A 14,746-nucleotide genomic window follows, 5' to 3' on the forward strand; every position below is an offset into this window, starting at 1 on the left:
GCAGGGTTTTTTGTGTGTGCCCTTTTGTATGTTCTGCTGATTTGTATTCTCAGGTAGAGGCAAAGTTAACAGTGTTCTTACCATTCTGTAAAGTACTCTGTTAGATGCAGTTAATGATAATGCAACAGCAAAGCACTACGCCTGCCCCATTTCCTGCTATTGAAGTACTGTGTTATTGTTCCCATTGGCAAACACGACAACCAGGTTATCTTAGTTTCAAGAAAGATTTGTTGTGTTTAATGAGGAGTCATAATGTTCTGTTCTTATATTAAAGAAGCTCCTATGCTGTCTTCACATGTCCAACTACATGATGACTATGTCAGGGAGATGTGTAAAGAGCACACCATAATTTAAATGATGATAGGAAAATCAGAATTTAAGTGTGTTAAAGTTATGGGTTTATGTCCACTTATTGAAAAGCAGGCACTGCAGGGAGTCTGTGGAGCAGTCTCACTGTTTCTAGTTGCTGCACAACTCTGTCATATTTCCATTACTACCACCAAGTTATCCTTTATTCAGCTGTTGTCTCAGCAAAGTGTTCTTCCCTTGGGTAACCTCTGTGGTTAGTCTTTTTGTACAATGAAATCTTCATATTTACTACTGCTGAAGTCTTCATCTGAGCTGCCATCTACCCAGACTCATTTTTATTCGACATATTAAACCTTCATTCGAATGAAATGAATACTTTCTAATTAGATCTTTGCCTTCTTTTTCCTCTGTTTCTGACCATGTGTATGGAAATTTCTAAGTCACGGCCTGAACCAATAATTGAATGCCCAGTGAAGAGACACAGGCAGCCCTGGGAGAACAGGTGAAAGCAATTCACCTGTGTGACTGGAAGGATGAAACCTGGTTCCACCCCTCCCTAAGCCTCATTTAAGGGCTGGCTGCCACAAAGGAAGGATCTCTACCTGAATATTCCTCTTTTTGGGTTATTTTGTTAGCCATGATCCCTAAGACAGGTATGAAAACATTTCTTTCTTTAACTTCATTGTGAGTGTTACCCTTTTTTGGGTAATTTAGAGCTGATTGTCTGCTGTTGCTTTTCCCTATGAACAGTAATTACCATGTCCCTGGTGTTTTTATGTGGATATCTGTAATACCTCCATTGTTGCTTTTAGGAAACAATTTCCTTATTGCTATTATTCAAAAAACTGGATATCATTGACCTTCTTGCTATTTTTGGGAGTTCCATAGTCTAGATAGCTCCTAGTTTAAACAAGCTTGCTATTGTAAATATTTCTCTTTTTCTTTAATCTGAAAAAATAAGTATGTTTTCATCAAGTAGTCTGTGCTGGAGTATCTGCTAGTGAGTAAATGGAGTACTTTAAGCATTTTAAGACCTGTTACATAATCTGGGGTTAAGATAAATGGCAACTTTTTATTAGTTATGACTAAATTGTAAGCCTGTGGTTATGTTTATTCTGGCTTTGACCTTTGTTTACTAGATGTCTGGGTACAGTCTGGAGTCTCCCTCCTGCAAATAGGCTATTCTTCTGATCAAGCTTGCTAAGAGTGGCTGAATGATATATGCACCCTGCTAGTATATTTATAGGTTTCCAAAGACCTTTTCAATCATGAGATCAGATTTCTTGTGGTTGTTCTGGCTGTGTTAATACTCAACACTTCTATTAAATAGGTTAGTTTTCAAGGTATTGTAGTTTTTTGTTCCAGTTGTTGTAATATTGATACGTGAGAGACAAAGACCTGATGACTTAAGCCTAAACGAGCGTTAAAGGAACTTAGTTTGGAATTGCTGTCTGTTACATGCAAAACACCAGAGTTGATAGGATGTGGCATCTGATTCTATAGGAGAATTGTGGAAAAACTTGACTTTAGGTTCAGTCTTGATTCATAAAATACAAGAAACTGAGATTTGCTGGACATAATGGAAATATTTTTCTGCTTAGCATTACTCTAATTATAGGTTTAATCAAATTTGACCTTATCAATCTGTTTTAAGTATTACTATATATGTAATTCTAGTTCTATGCTTATAGAAGTGTAAATATTCAATTTTATAATTTCAGAATGCTACTTCTAAGGCTGAGCAAAACTTGTCACACCTGCATCTAACTTTTATATGATATAGTAATGTCTCCACTGATAACTCTATAATAAAAGGCCACCAAATTTGTCAGGCAGGACTTGCCCTTGATAAAGCCATGTTGGTTACTACCTGTCACCTTGCCTTTATTTTCTGTTTGCCTTAAAGACTTCATGAGGAGTTGCTCCATGAACTTGCCAGAGGTGAGACTGACTGGCCTGTAGATGCTTGGATCTTATGTATATATATATATTCTTTCCTTCTTGAAAGTGGGAGTTCTGTTTCCCCTTTTCAGGTCATTGGGAACTTCACCAGATCGACCTGATCTTTCAAATATGGTGGATAGTGGCTTAGCAACTTTATTCACAAGTTCTTTCAGGATATGTAGATTAATCTAATCATGTTCTGTGGACTTATGCACCTTCAGGTTCTTAGATGTTCTTGAACCTGTTCTTCACTTGCAGTAGGCTGATCTGCCTTCTCCCATTTATTACCTTTACTTTCTACTGCTTGCATGTTGTGGCTGGTGAAGACTGAGGCAAGAAAGTCATTGGGCTTTCTCTTGTAATTCCTTGTGGTCAGGTTTCCCCTTTCCTTCTGGAGAGGGCCTGCATTTTCCCAGGCCTTTATTTTATCACTGAAATGTTTGTAGAATTCCAGGGCTTTATCTCATGTCGCTCTGCCAAGCAGTTCCCTGAAGAGTTCAAGGTCTGCTCTCCTGAAGTGCAGAGTAGCAGGCTTGTTGCACACCCTTTTTGAAGCCCGAAGGATCTTAAACCCCACCATTTTGTGGTCAGTGCAGCCAAGGTTGGCCTTTACTCCCTATTACTCACCAGCCTCTCCTTGTTTGTTAGGACAAGGTTCAATGTAGCACCTCTTCTTCAAAGTGATACAGGAGCCCACAAAAGGAAGTTATCATCAATGCTTTCCAGGAACCTCTTTGATTTCTGGTGCCCTGCTGTGTTGTCCCTCCAACAGATATCAGGGTGGTTGAAGTCCCCTATGAGGACCATGTTTTGTGAATGTGAAGCTGCTCTTATGTGTTTATAGAGGGCTTTATCTGCTTGGTCTTCCTGACTGATTCCTGCAACTCTTCTTGCTTGTTCCCCATGCTCTGTGCATTAGTGTACAGGCATTTGAGCTGGGCTCCCATTGAGGCTGATTTACCAATTGGAGTTCCCTTATCCTGCACCTTAGGTGCTGTCTTACTGGCCTGTGATCCAACTCCAGACCCAGGGCATCCATTACCATCATCAGCCTCAAAGTGGGATGGTTTGAGAATCACCTCCATGGCAACTCTAGTTTATTTAGTAGTGCGTAAAATGAAGACCTGCACTGCAGTTCCATCTCTTCTAAGAAGAAAACCAGTGTAGGCACTCTGAGTTTCCTGCAATGCAAACTAGTGTGTAGTAACTGGTTACACCTGAGGCATTTGCCTCACAAACTCAATTGTGAGCTGAAAAAGAATGCTACTGTAGATCTGACCTCTGACTTTTTTATTTGTAAGTAGTGCTGAAGTTAATGTGGTTTCATGTCAAATCTTCTTGGAAAGGAAAAGAGAACTTGTTAGTATTTACTAAACAGTGTAATTTCAGACTACTGCCAGAACATGCATCAGGGTTTATCCTCTTAATATTTCTGTGCAACCACCACCACCGAACATAATTATAAAAACCTTAAACTGGCTTTCATTAAATAAGCTTTTACCTCAGAATAATTACTACAAGCAAAATGCATGAAGTATCAACTAACTGCAGTTTTTCCAACAGGTAAATAAATACTAAAAAAAAACAACAACATTGAAGACCTAATCTATTTTACCTAAAGGCAAAAAAAATAATCTTGCCTTCACTGAACTTTTTCATTTCAGACTAGGCCTGTAATGTTAGATGTAAAATAGAAGGAAAAACAACAGAATAAACTAAACCATCCAAAGTTTTTGTTGTATAAAGAAATAAAAAGGAAACTAACAAAAAACAAAACCCCACAAAAAACAACAATCAAAAAGAAAAAAACTACCCAAAAACACACAAAGCAAAAGGAAACAAAAACTAAGAGCCATAAGAAACTAAAACAGGATTCTAGGAACATTACATGTTTTTTTAATTTTGCTTCTTAGCTTTTTTGTTTGTTTCAGGCTTGCTTTTGTTTATGTACTTGAGAATATGTTCATATTGTGCTGTAAAGTTTATGTGGAAACTTAAATGCTAATTACACTACAGGGCAGGTAACAGCCTCAGGTGCTCTTTAGAAGTGGAAGAAACAAATATCTAAACAACAAGCAGTGAATTTCTCCTTATTTTCAAGGACTGTAAATTAAAACAAATTTGGTAAATGGCAAACTTTCAAATGCTGTGACTAGGACATGTTGTAATTAATTTTGTATTTTTTTCTGATATTTGACAGATGTTGCATTTTGAAATAACTATGTAATACAGTGAATGATTTCTATCTTTCTCTTTTGTTATGAAAGACAATAACTAGGGGAGACTTTGTCATGCTATCCCTGTTGTGACATTGAGAAAGCAGTGGATGCAGAAAATGAATACTCCTGTGAGATACTTCTACTTCAGCTAGGGCAGAAAGAAAAGGTGTAATTGAATTGACATCTTCTGTAGTCATCTATGTCAATCATATATTGGTAACTTGCCCATAGCTCAACCACATCATGTTTCCAGTATCTAGTAATACAAAGTTAAATTCTTGGCTTCTGACTAAATAATGGTTTCCCACAGGCTTATAGGAATAACAAAGATTTCAAGTAGTTAACATACATGTTACATTTTTTATGCATGTGCAGTTAGCAATAGAGAGCTTTTTTTTTTATATACCTGTGAAGTTATAAAACCTTTTTCTTTGCATACTCAATTAAAGGAAGTTTGTTCCTTGAGCAGAAGGTGTTTTAAAACTAGACTTTAAAGCGAAGGTCATTTAGTTCTGGTGATAGTAAAACATGGTCAAGCCAAGTTGCTTGTTCTAGTTTGACATATATCTCCAGCTTATCTCAGTTTCTCTGTTGGTAGAATCATGAAGCAACCACTATGCTTCATGTTTGCTCTTGGAAGATGCTTGTAAAATAAGACAAGATGTGCAAAATCCAACTCTCTAATAATTTAAAACTATTTACCTATTCTCCATCTAGAACCAAAACATTTTATTATTCATTTTATTTCAGATGCTGAGTTGTTCCATGCTGATGTGTTGTGAATCACTCTTGTAGAAAAATAAGGATGTTCTTCCCTATTTTGGTTTTAACTTTGTGGTAAAGATTTATACTTTCTACATAAATTATTTTGACTCTGAGTTTCTCTTGAATTTCTTTTAAACTGCAAGACTGTGTTTGTTTGTTTTTTATGATTTGAGAATGGAAGTGTTTGTTTAAAATGCTAAACCTTTCTACAGTTACATTTCTTTTTCTTGGGTCCAACTGTCCAGTAAACAGTGCCCTTCTGTGCAAGATTCTATGTTTATGTTCACAGTGTCATTCCAGGTTGGAAAAATGAAGAGTAATTATCTTGTTAAGTGTTATTTCATATATTTCTGAAATGAAGCCAGTGTACTAAATTAAAACCTTGTATACAAATATAGATCATGTGATTCTTAGTAATTTCATTTAGAGACATGATTCATGTAAAGCATGGAGTTTTTGGGAAGTGAAAGAACTGAAATAAATAAAAACTTGCATACAGGGCAAAGCCTCATCCCTGCTATTCATCCAACAAGTAAAACAGATGGATTTGTATGAGGTCTGATGCGGTTATGAGATGGCTTCTTTTTTTGCCTGGTGTTCTGTAGAAATCAAGTGGTAATTTCTGTATGTGGTATGAAACTGCCATTATTGTTTTATTTTTTTGTTTGTTTTTTTAAGATAATACATCAGGTTTGAGCTGAAGACACTAGTAAGAATAAGCAGTTCTGAGCTTTTTATAAGCTTGTTATGGGTACTTTTTATAGGTACAAAATATACATTATCCCAGGGTTCTATCTATTGTGTGTTACAATTTGCTCATGCAGGACAGATCTGTTACAAGTATACAAAGAAATATGATAGTTATGCTAAGATTCAGACTTTAAGGTAATTTAGTACTCCCGATGTTTAGGAATGTTTATGAAGTGACACTTGAAGGTATGCAAGATTTTTTTGTATGTATGAGGAGAGAGAGTTGTCAAGTTGCTGTAACTCATGCCACATGATTTAATTAGATTAGTCTTCTGGAGTCTGTGTCTTGATGCTGGAACAAAAACGTGCTTGAACATCTACATTGTTTGTTTGAAATAATATTTTCTTTCCATAATAAGTTATGATGGTGCCAACTTCAAACAGTGATAGCAAATTTATGAGCCTTCTGACAGACTAACCTTTCTTTATGCTAATATGTAGGTTGCTCTCAAAGTAATGCTTTCTAATTATTCCCATGAAAGCTACAACAGATGCAGAGAGAACAACAATAATATTTGATAGTGCAAATTTTCAGCCACGAAATACTATTTTCCAGCACAGTCACTACCATTAGTCAATCTAAACAGCTGAGCTGGCTGTGTATGGCTGTCCAGAACATGACTTGCCTTTCATATTCAGGTGCTGCCACTGCTGAAAGGCACCACTCACTGCCTGTGTTCATACCCACTGCTTGGTTGTCAAAAAAGTTCAGCAAATTTCAGCGAGTATCAATGGGGACAGTTTCTTTTTTTGTGAAGAGTTCTATGGCACACCTTTGCTTCAGATGCACTATCTATTTGGCATACTGCCTCTCTGCTGTCATCTGACACATGGCAACGACATGTAATGGGATATTGGTGGGAGTGTTTAACCTCTACTGCATTACCACTAACATCTACCCTAACATTAGGGGCCAACATAATAAACCAGGAGGCGTTACTCTGGGGGATAACTCATTCGTATATCTGCCTATATGTGATTTCTGTCATTTGATGTTTGGAAGGCATTCTTTAGAAGCCATTTTTCTTCCTTAGTTATTAGCTGTAGCATTAATAACTTGTGATAACAAGCTGTAAGTTTATCTGCTGAGAAAAGGAAAAGTCAAATGAATGGCTCAGAGACAGATGAATGTGTTTTGAAAAAGTGTTCCTTGCAGTTTTTATATAATGGCATAGTTGCTACAAGACTATTAGTTTGGCTTCACTATGACCTTGAACTGTTTCTTGAGAAATAACATAGTTGATTTGGCAGCAGCAAAACACAGAAAGGGAACAATTAATCCATAGAAGCCACTTTTTCAGTTATCTGTTTACTCTGTATTTCTCAAATAATTATCAAAAGTAGTCAGAGGTTAAATATATATTAAGCCACTAGTACTTCTAAGACAAATAAATTGAATTTACGTATGTTGTTTAATCAAGTTATTTTTGAAATAATAATTGTTTCACTGAACTCTAATCCCCTGTGACCCCTTGTGATTCACTTAAAATGGGTCTCTGCGTGTGTCTCTGGCTTTAAGATTAGGATCTAAACATGTAAGTGTTTCAGCTGCTGTTAAAGATTTTTATTTCCCTCCAAAAGTGTTGTAATTCCGTAGCTGAAATACTTTGGAAAATTCCATCTTAGAATCAAGGGGAATATTTTATCACAAATATTTTCTATTCAGCAACAGAAAGACCCATTCTCCAGGCAATTGTGATGTACTGAAAGTATTCTAACAGCTCTCTTGTTAGGTCAGAATGGAAAGGAAAGAATGAAAAAAATCTGTTTTTTATTTTCAGTAAGAAAAACAGCATCAAATAAATATTTACTCACAGTGTTTTCATCTTTATTCATTCTTCCTTAAAAGCCCTGTTATTACTGCATGCAAATAATATGTAACTTGGCTGTGGCATGGATATTTCATTACTTTTGCGTGATGGGAGCAACTCTACCAGCACATACAGTCTTAGAGCATTTTGAAAAGTCTTTTGAAGCTAGGGAAAGAATTTTATAAGGGCCTCTCATTCCTTGGAATATATTCAAACTACACTGTTTTCATGTCACTTCACAGTAGAAGTGAGTAAATGTTTTGCTCAAGTAAGCAAAACAACTGATTTAACTAGTCTTTGTGCAGAAAAGAAAATATGGCTTAATATGGCTTACATTCTGAGCATGAATTAACAGAGGTCTATTGCTATGAAAAGGGAAATGTATAAGCAGAACTCCATATATGCAGAAATGCAAAATATGTGAAGTAATCCCTCTGCTCAGCTCAGTAACAATAAGACTTCAGATAGTACGCTTTGCTCAGTTCTGTGTTTTGATCTCCAAGATAGACAGAGCGCTGGCTGTAAAGCTGTGACAGTTACAGGACTTCTCTAAAAACAGGATGAACAAAAAGAAATAAAGCGATCTCTTTCTAGACCACTTAGGTGATCATGTAAGTTATCTAAAGCTAGGAGATTTAACTGCTAGTTTCTGTGTTTGAGCTTCTGTGACATTTATTTTCTGTCTTGGTGCAAAGAATACTAACAAAAGTATACAGAGTCTTTCCACGTTTACCCTCAGATTTTTATTTTTTAAAAAGGAAGTGTGGAGTAGGATAGGGATGTGATGCTGCATAACAACAATCTTTAAGAGTATTTTATAGACTCACTCTACTATTTTAAATATTATACTGTAATTGAAACTATTGGTATTACACATTTATGAATCTTAAGCACTCTCCAGCTACTGCTGAGATCAGTAGAAATATTTAAACTTTGAACAGAACAGTACTGGATTGCAGCAGAATTAAGAGATTCAAGATGGCAAACATACGTTACAGATGTTCAAGTTGGGTTCAGATGTTCAAATTTGATTTAGATTTTGTTACATGTTATTTTTATGAACAGAATATTTTAAAAACATCTGACTAATTTGCAGACACGCAGCACTAAAACACCACTAAAGACTCATAACTTGCTTAACACATTGAGTTCAAAATATTTGTTAAAGATTTGAAGCAAACTGAAAACTTTGGACTGATGATGACAAAGGTTGTGATTCAATTTCCTTTGGTAAAGTAAAAATTAAAATTCCAGCTGCAATGAGATGTATAACCATTGCCTTTTATAAGCAGGTATGTCAGTCTGATCCAATTTCCTTAGACATTTTTTCATTTACTTCAGACTCATAGGATAAGGTCTGTTTGGGTAGTTCCAAATAACTTGACAGCAAATTCTTATTCAAACCAGATTCATAGAAACTTCAGCCACTAAAATGGTATGAAGGATACTGTGTTCGGAACACTGTGACATCAGTACTAATACTGTCACTCACCGATATTAAGCTATTGACTAGACAATTTGGAAAATGGACTATATCTTTCTTTTCAGGCTTATATAAGTTACAGTGGAATGCACATTCTGAAAAAATGTAAGATTTTTATGTTCTTTGTGACTGTTTTCCTTAGAGGTGATTTTAAGAGAGTACAGAGTACTCACATAGCCACACTGTACTGAGATTATGAGAGTAAAAATATGCCATATTAAATGGCCTGTCATCTTGTTTTCTTCTCAGATACATTGGAAGTGTTTCACACAGTAATAACATGTCTTTTCTTCTCTGGAAGTTTATATATCAAGAGAAAATAATCTACTTTACTGTATTTTTCAACGCGAGATAAAAGCAAGCCTACCAGCATTTTCCTCTGGCAGAACTTATTTTAAAAATGTTTGAGATTATTTGCTGCTATTTGGAAAATAAAGCAGTAGAATCATGGATTTGTGACACATTTTCATATATTTCTGTAAAAATATTTGGTGGACAAAACAATGGGAACCTTGTGGAATATCTGTATTTTGGTGTGCTTATGAACAGCTAAGCTCTGTTTGACATGGTACATCTGGGTGAGCATGTGCAAGGAGAGGTGAGAAAGATGCAAATAAGCCTTCTGACAATCATTTTCTTTTGGCTGAGTAAGAGTATTAACACTTGCTTTCATAATAATTTGATCATGCTGTGGTAAGACAGTCTTGTACAAAAATCAGTGATAGAATAGCATTTTACCCTGTTTTCTTCAAGACAATTATGTAAACATAGCTTGTGAATTTATGCGCTCACCTCAATGTGAACATCTACTTTTTCTGATGTTGCAAAATGAATGCATATGAAAATTGTTACTGAAGTATGTAAAACCTCACAGGAGCAAACAAACTCTCAGCAGGTTGGACTTGTGTGCTTAAAGGCTCTTGAATTAGGCACTTAATTAAAAAAAAACTATGGATGGAACAAATAATGGAAAACACTCTATTATAATGAAAACAATATCTTGTTTTGGATGGTTTTGCATGTGCAGAAGAAACAGACAGGGTATGTTGCATTCATTGCTACAAGTGAAGTATTCTGCCTTAATTGTAAAGAAGGTTAAGTAATCTAAAAAATCACAGATAAGCAAATACTGGCTCTGCCTTGCAATTAATCTACACTTCTCTTTTAAGCATCAGAATAGGTGATAGGATTCTATAAGAGCTAGTTCAAGATCAGGAGAAATTATGAGCAGTGTCAGGAAAATGTAGCATATTTGTTTTTCTGTGGGCTTATTGATTGTGTGCAGCAATCTGTTTGGGATACCCAATGCAACTGTGCCCCTCAGAAGAAAAAAAGGATAGGAAGGAGTAAATTCTGTAAATTATGACAGGATTTAGATATAGGCTTGAAACTTATCAGACACACTGTGGGGACGGTGCTTTTAAACAATTAAGTTTTCCAGTCACCTCAGATACCTACAAACTTATTAATTTTAACTTTTTCCAGATTTAGGTTGAAAAGCAAGGAAAGATAATGAAGCATTTACATTTTCTTGTGACAATTAGTGCAAGTGATTGCCAGAGTTTTCATACAAGAGATCTGAATTTCATGTCAAGCTGGGTCTACATTGTCCTCTACGGGGGGGACAGAGTGTGAACCTGAGCTTGAGTACTCATAGAAGTATTAGAGAATTTATAGTCTGAAAGATACTATAAATGCACTACAAGGGGAGCAGCTGGGTAAGATGTCGATGCTCCAAGGGGAGAAATAATAAGGGGAACCGGCATTAACAAACCACTTTAATACACTTAAATCTGTGTCAGAAAGTGGTGTTGGATGTACTTTTAAATCAAGGTAGCATTCTCAGGATGTTATTAAGAAATAAAAATATTAATGTAGAGGTGAAATCAACTTAGTCCATTAAACAAGAAGCTCTCAGAATGAGGCTGTTTTATATCAACGAGACTTGACTTTAACATGTGTAAGCTACTCCAAAGAGCTTTTAGCTATAATAGTTTTGGGAGAATCATCTAAATTATTATATTCTTTAGTTTTTTAAAGACAGCTTGAAAAGAAGATTAGCCATTCATTTCCTGTGTAACAAAATTATCTTTAGCAATCAGCAGACAGTTTAAAAAAGCAGTGTTTTCTGTTTGAAAATACTATTTAAATATAATGTCCAGGTACACGTAATTACATTTTTGTATGTCTCTAGACAGGAACACTTGTTTTCTGGACCTAAGAAATTAACATATTAGCTATTTTTCTTTCTAAGATAACACCGCCTCAAAACATTTGTATCACTTTCAAACTGAAGGGTGATTTGCATCACAACTACTGATTTATATTTTCCTTTTTATAATGAGTGTTAGTGTTTGGAGTCTGTGCGTGACTTATTAGTTCCGCTAATGTCTGCCCACTTGAAAAAAATGCAATCCCTCAATTTGTGCGAGAGGGAGCCATCTTGTGGTTCCACTGATTTTTCTGATATTCTCTTTCTTTAATAAGTTCAGCCTAATTAAAGTCCTGTGTGGACTTACTCTGTTCTAGTATACTTACAAAATATGTTTATTCCTACTTCTGTACCTACTGAACATACCTAATGAGAGTAGCTTTATATAGAGCTAAGCATAAATGTAGTAAAACAGTGATTTTCAGGTAAGTGAGGTGTTCTATTTGGCTTTTTAACAGAAGAATTAAAGAGTGACGTAACTGTGCTTTAGGCTGAGCTCATTATGTCAGTAGATATTTTAAACGACTATTACCTAAATAGCATCTGAGATTACAATAATGTTTTTATTTTTTTTCTGTTTTATGAAGGGAATTTCAAAACCTTCCACCTGGGGAAGAACTACCCCCATATATCAGCATGTGCTTGTGCTACCCAGCAACTTCGCAGAAAAGGACTTGCAAGTCCTGCTGGGCACCAAACTGAACATAAGCCATGGTGCACTCGTGGGAATGATGACTAATGCTCCCATGGTTTTAGGAAGAGTGCTGCCAGGAGGCTGGGAAAGGTGAATCTGCTTAGCAGTGGTGAGGCTACACCTGCAGTACTGGCTCCAGGTCTGAGTCCTTCAGTACAAGAGTTTGTAGAGTGAGTCCATCAAAGGACCACTAAGATGATTAAGGGACTGCAGCACCTCTCTTGTAAGGAGAGACTGTGTCAGCCTGTTCACCCTAGAAAACAGAAGACTTAGGGTCAGTCTTATCAGTGTCTGCAAATATCTGATGGGAAGGTATAAATAGACAGACCATTTTCAGATGGCGTTTGATGCCAAGACAAGAGGCAGTAATGCACAATTTGACATAAAAGAGATTCCTTCTGAACGCCAGGAAATGTGACTAAGTGCTGGCACAGGCTGCCCAGGGAGACTGTGGAGTCTTCTCATTGGAGATCTTCCAAAACCACCTGGGCATGGGCCTGGCACCCTGATCTGGGTGTCTGTGCTGGAGCAGAGTTTGGTGCAGAGGGACCCAGAGGTCCCTTAAACTTTCACCATTCTGTGATTTTGTGATTCTGTAAAGCAAATATTGAAATGCTTATTTTCCAAAAATGGCAATATTCTTACGTATTGTGTGTGTATATATATGTGTGTGTGTGTATATATATCTATATCCATATCTTCTTTAACTCGCCACTGCATTATCTGGCTATTATGTTCTTGTTTAAGTGCTTGTTGCTTACCTAATACTATGTATCTGTAACTTTCAGGCTCTGAGAACTATGCACCTCAACATGAAAGCAGCTGCATCTGTAGAAGATTGTGTGTGAACACATCCTACTAACAGTGTCAAGCTGATGCTGTGCTTTGTCGTCTAAAGGTGGACATGACTAAGCATCTGCACTGAAGCTGCTAAGAACTTTTAGACTAGGTGGCATCACAGTGACATGTGGCTGTTACTAAGAAAACCATATGTAAGCCTTTTATAAGTATATAAACACTGTTATAATCAGATTAGAATAATTTGATCTATTCTCAAAATACCTCTTATGTGTTAATTTTAGTTCAATTATCTTGAAACAATTTGCTAACAAGAAATATTTAGCAGATCCCATAGACCTGCCTGTGGGCCCATCAGACTATTTTGCTGCAAGCAAAATACTTTGCATTTCTAATAATATCAGCAGGAAGCTTTGGTATGGCTGGGCGTATTTCAGTAGGCATTTACCAACAGAACTTTCTCTAAGGTTTCACAATAGGCTTTTTTTTTCATTATTCAATTCTGCCATGTTTTTTCTCTCACATTTCCAGTCATGATATACTTAAATGGTAATGTGCCTTAACTACTGGTGAGGGCTTCAATCTATTGTTGAAATGGTTTTGATAGTTCCTCTTGTATTTTTAAACATGCTGCCTGGAATGACATAAAAATAATTGCGTTTTCTGAAAAAATGTTTTTTATTATTTTTGAACAAAGTATCTACAGTGATGTGGTGACACCATAATTTTCACATATTTTAAGACATCTGTCTACAGAGAATGTCAGTTTAAGTGCAATATGATACTGTAATACAATGAAAAGAACTTTAATCAAATCCATGCATTACATATTAACAGTTTTACCAAAAAGGAAGCATTTGAGATGAAATTGTCATTGGATGTTACTAGACAGAATTCACAGGCGAATGTTTAAAACTCACAGACAAGTTATTAATACACTATATATTTTTAGTTTTTTCCCCCTCTGTATCCTTTGAAAATCTGGGGTCACTAGCACACAAAATATATATATTATGTTAAAACTTTGTGGCAAAAGCTTATGGCACAATTTCCTCTAATACAGCTCACAATTACACATTCCTGGAACGTCAGTAACTACTTCAGTCCATTTTGTCTATCAACATCACTCTGTTATGCAATAAAATATAAACATAATAAATGTTTCTTGCATATTTCACAAAGATAAAAGTGAAGAAGTGCAGTAATATTCAAGAATGTCAAGAATACAGGATAAGCCAACATTTTTCTGGCATTTAACCCACTGCTTCTAGCAATCTAACCTGCTTCCACAAGCCTTCCAAACTGTATGTCAGTAACTACTGTAGGTGATGTGTATTGCCTGAAGGCACCTTCTCCATAACCACTTAAAACTAAAACACCTATTTTATTATTAACAAGAAGCTTAGCTTGTGATTTATATATATTTTTTTTCTTATTAGTTTTCTCGAAAAGAAAAAAAAAACAGAAACCCATGATATTATTCTGATTGTATAGTAAGATGTGGAAAAAGTTATTTTATTACCTAACAGGGTTACTGCCAGAATTAATAGCTCACTCAGCAGTTTCACAGTATAAGGCCAAATTCTGCTCTGTTGGATTGTATTAATTCCTATGAAAGCTCAAAGGAGAGAAGTTATACATAAAATATATCTACCTTTTGCAACAAAACATCTCAGCTTGGGCTGGGTACTGTATAAATAAGTCCATTTTTGTGTAATATAAAATTATTGCTAAAAATAATAAAATTTTTTTTAAGGATAA

General features: G+C 35.7%; 1 long non-coding RNA gene across 1 annotated transcript in view; it reads left to right on the forward strand.

Annotated features, from left to right (window-relative positions):
* LOC116653373 overlaps positions 1–14,437 on the forward strand; it is a 36,632-nt gene extending 22,195 nt beyond the window's left edge. The window contains exon 3 of the long non-coding RNA XR_004307043.1: positions 12,976–14,437. This is a non-coding gene — a long non-coding RNA (uncharacterized LOC116653373). The remainder of the gene's footprint in view (positions 1–12,975) is intronic.
* The last annotated feature ends 309 nt before the right edge of the window (positions 14,438–14,746 follow it).

This window comes from Coturnix japonica, chromosome 4 (assembly GCF_001577835.2).
Source record: "Coturnix japonica isolate 7356 chromosome 4, Coturnix japonica 2.1, whole genome shotgun sequence".
Classification (NCBI taxonomy): Eukaryota; Metazoa; Chordata; class Aves; order Galliformes; family Phasianidae; genus Coturnix; species Coturnix japonica.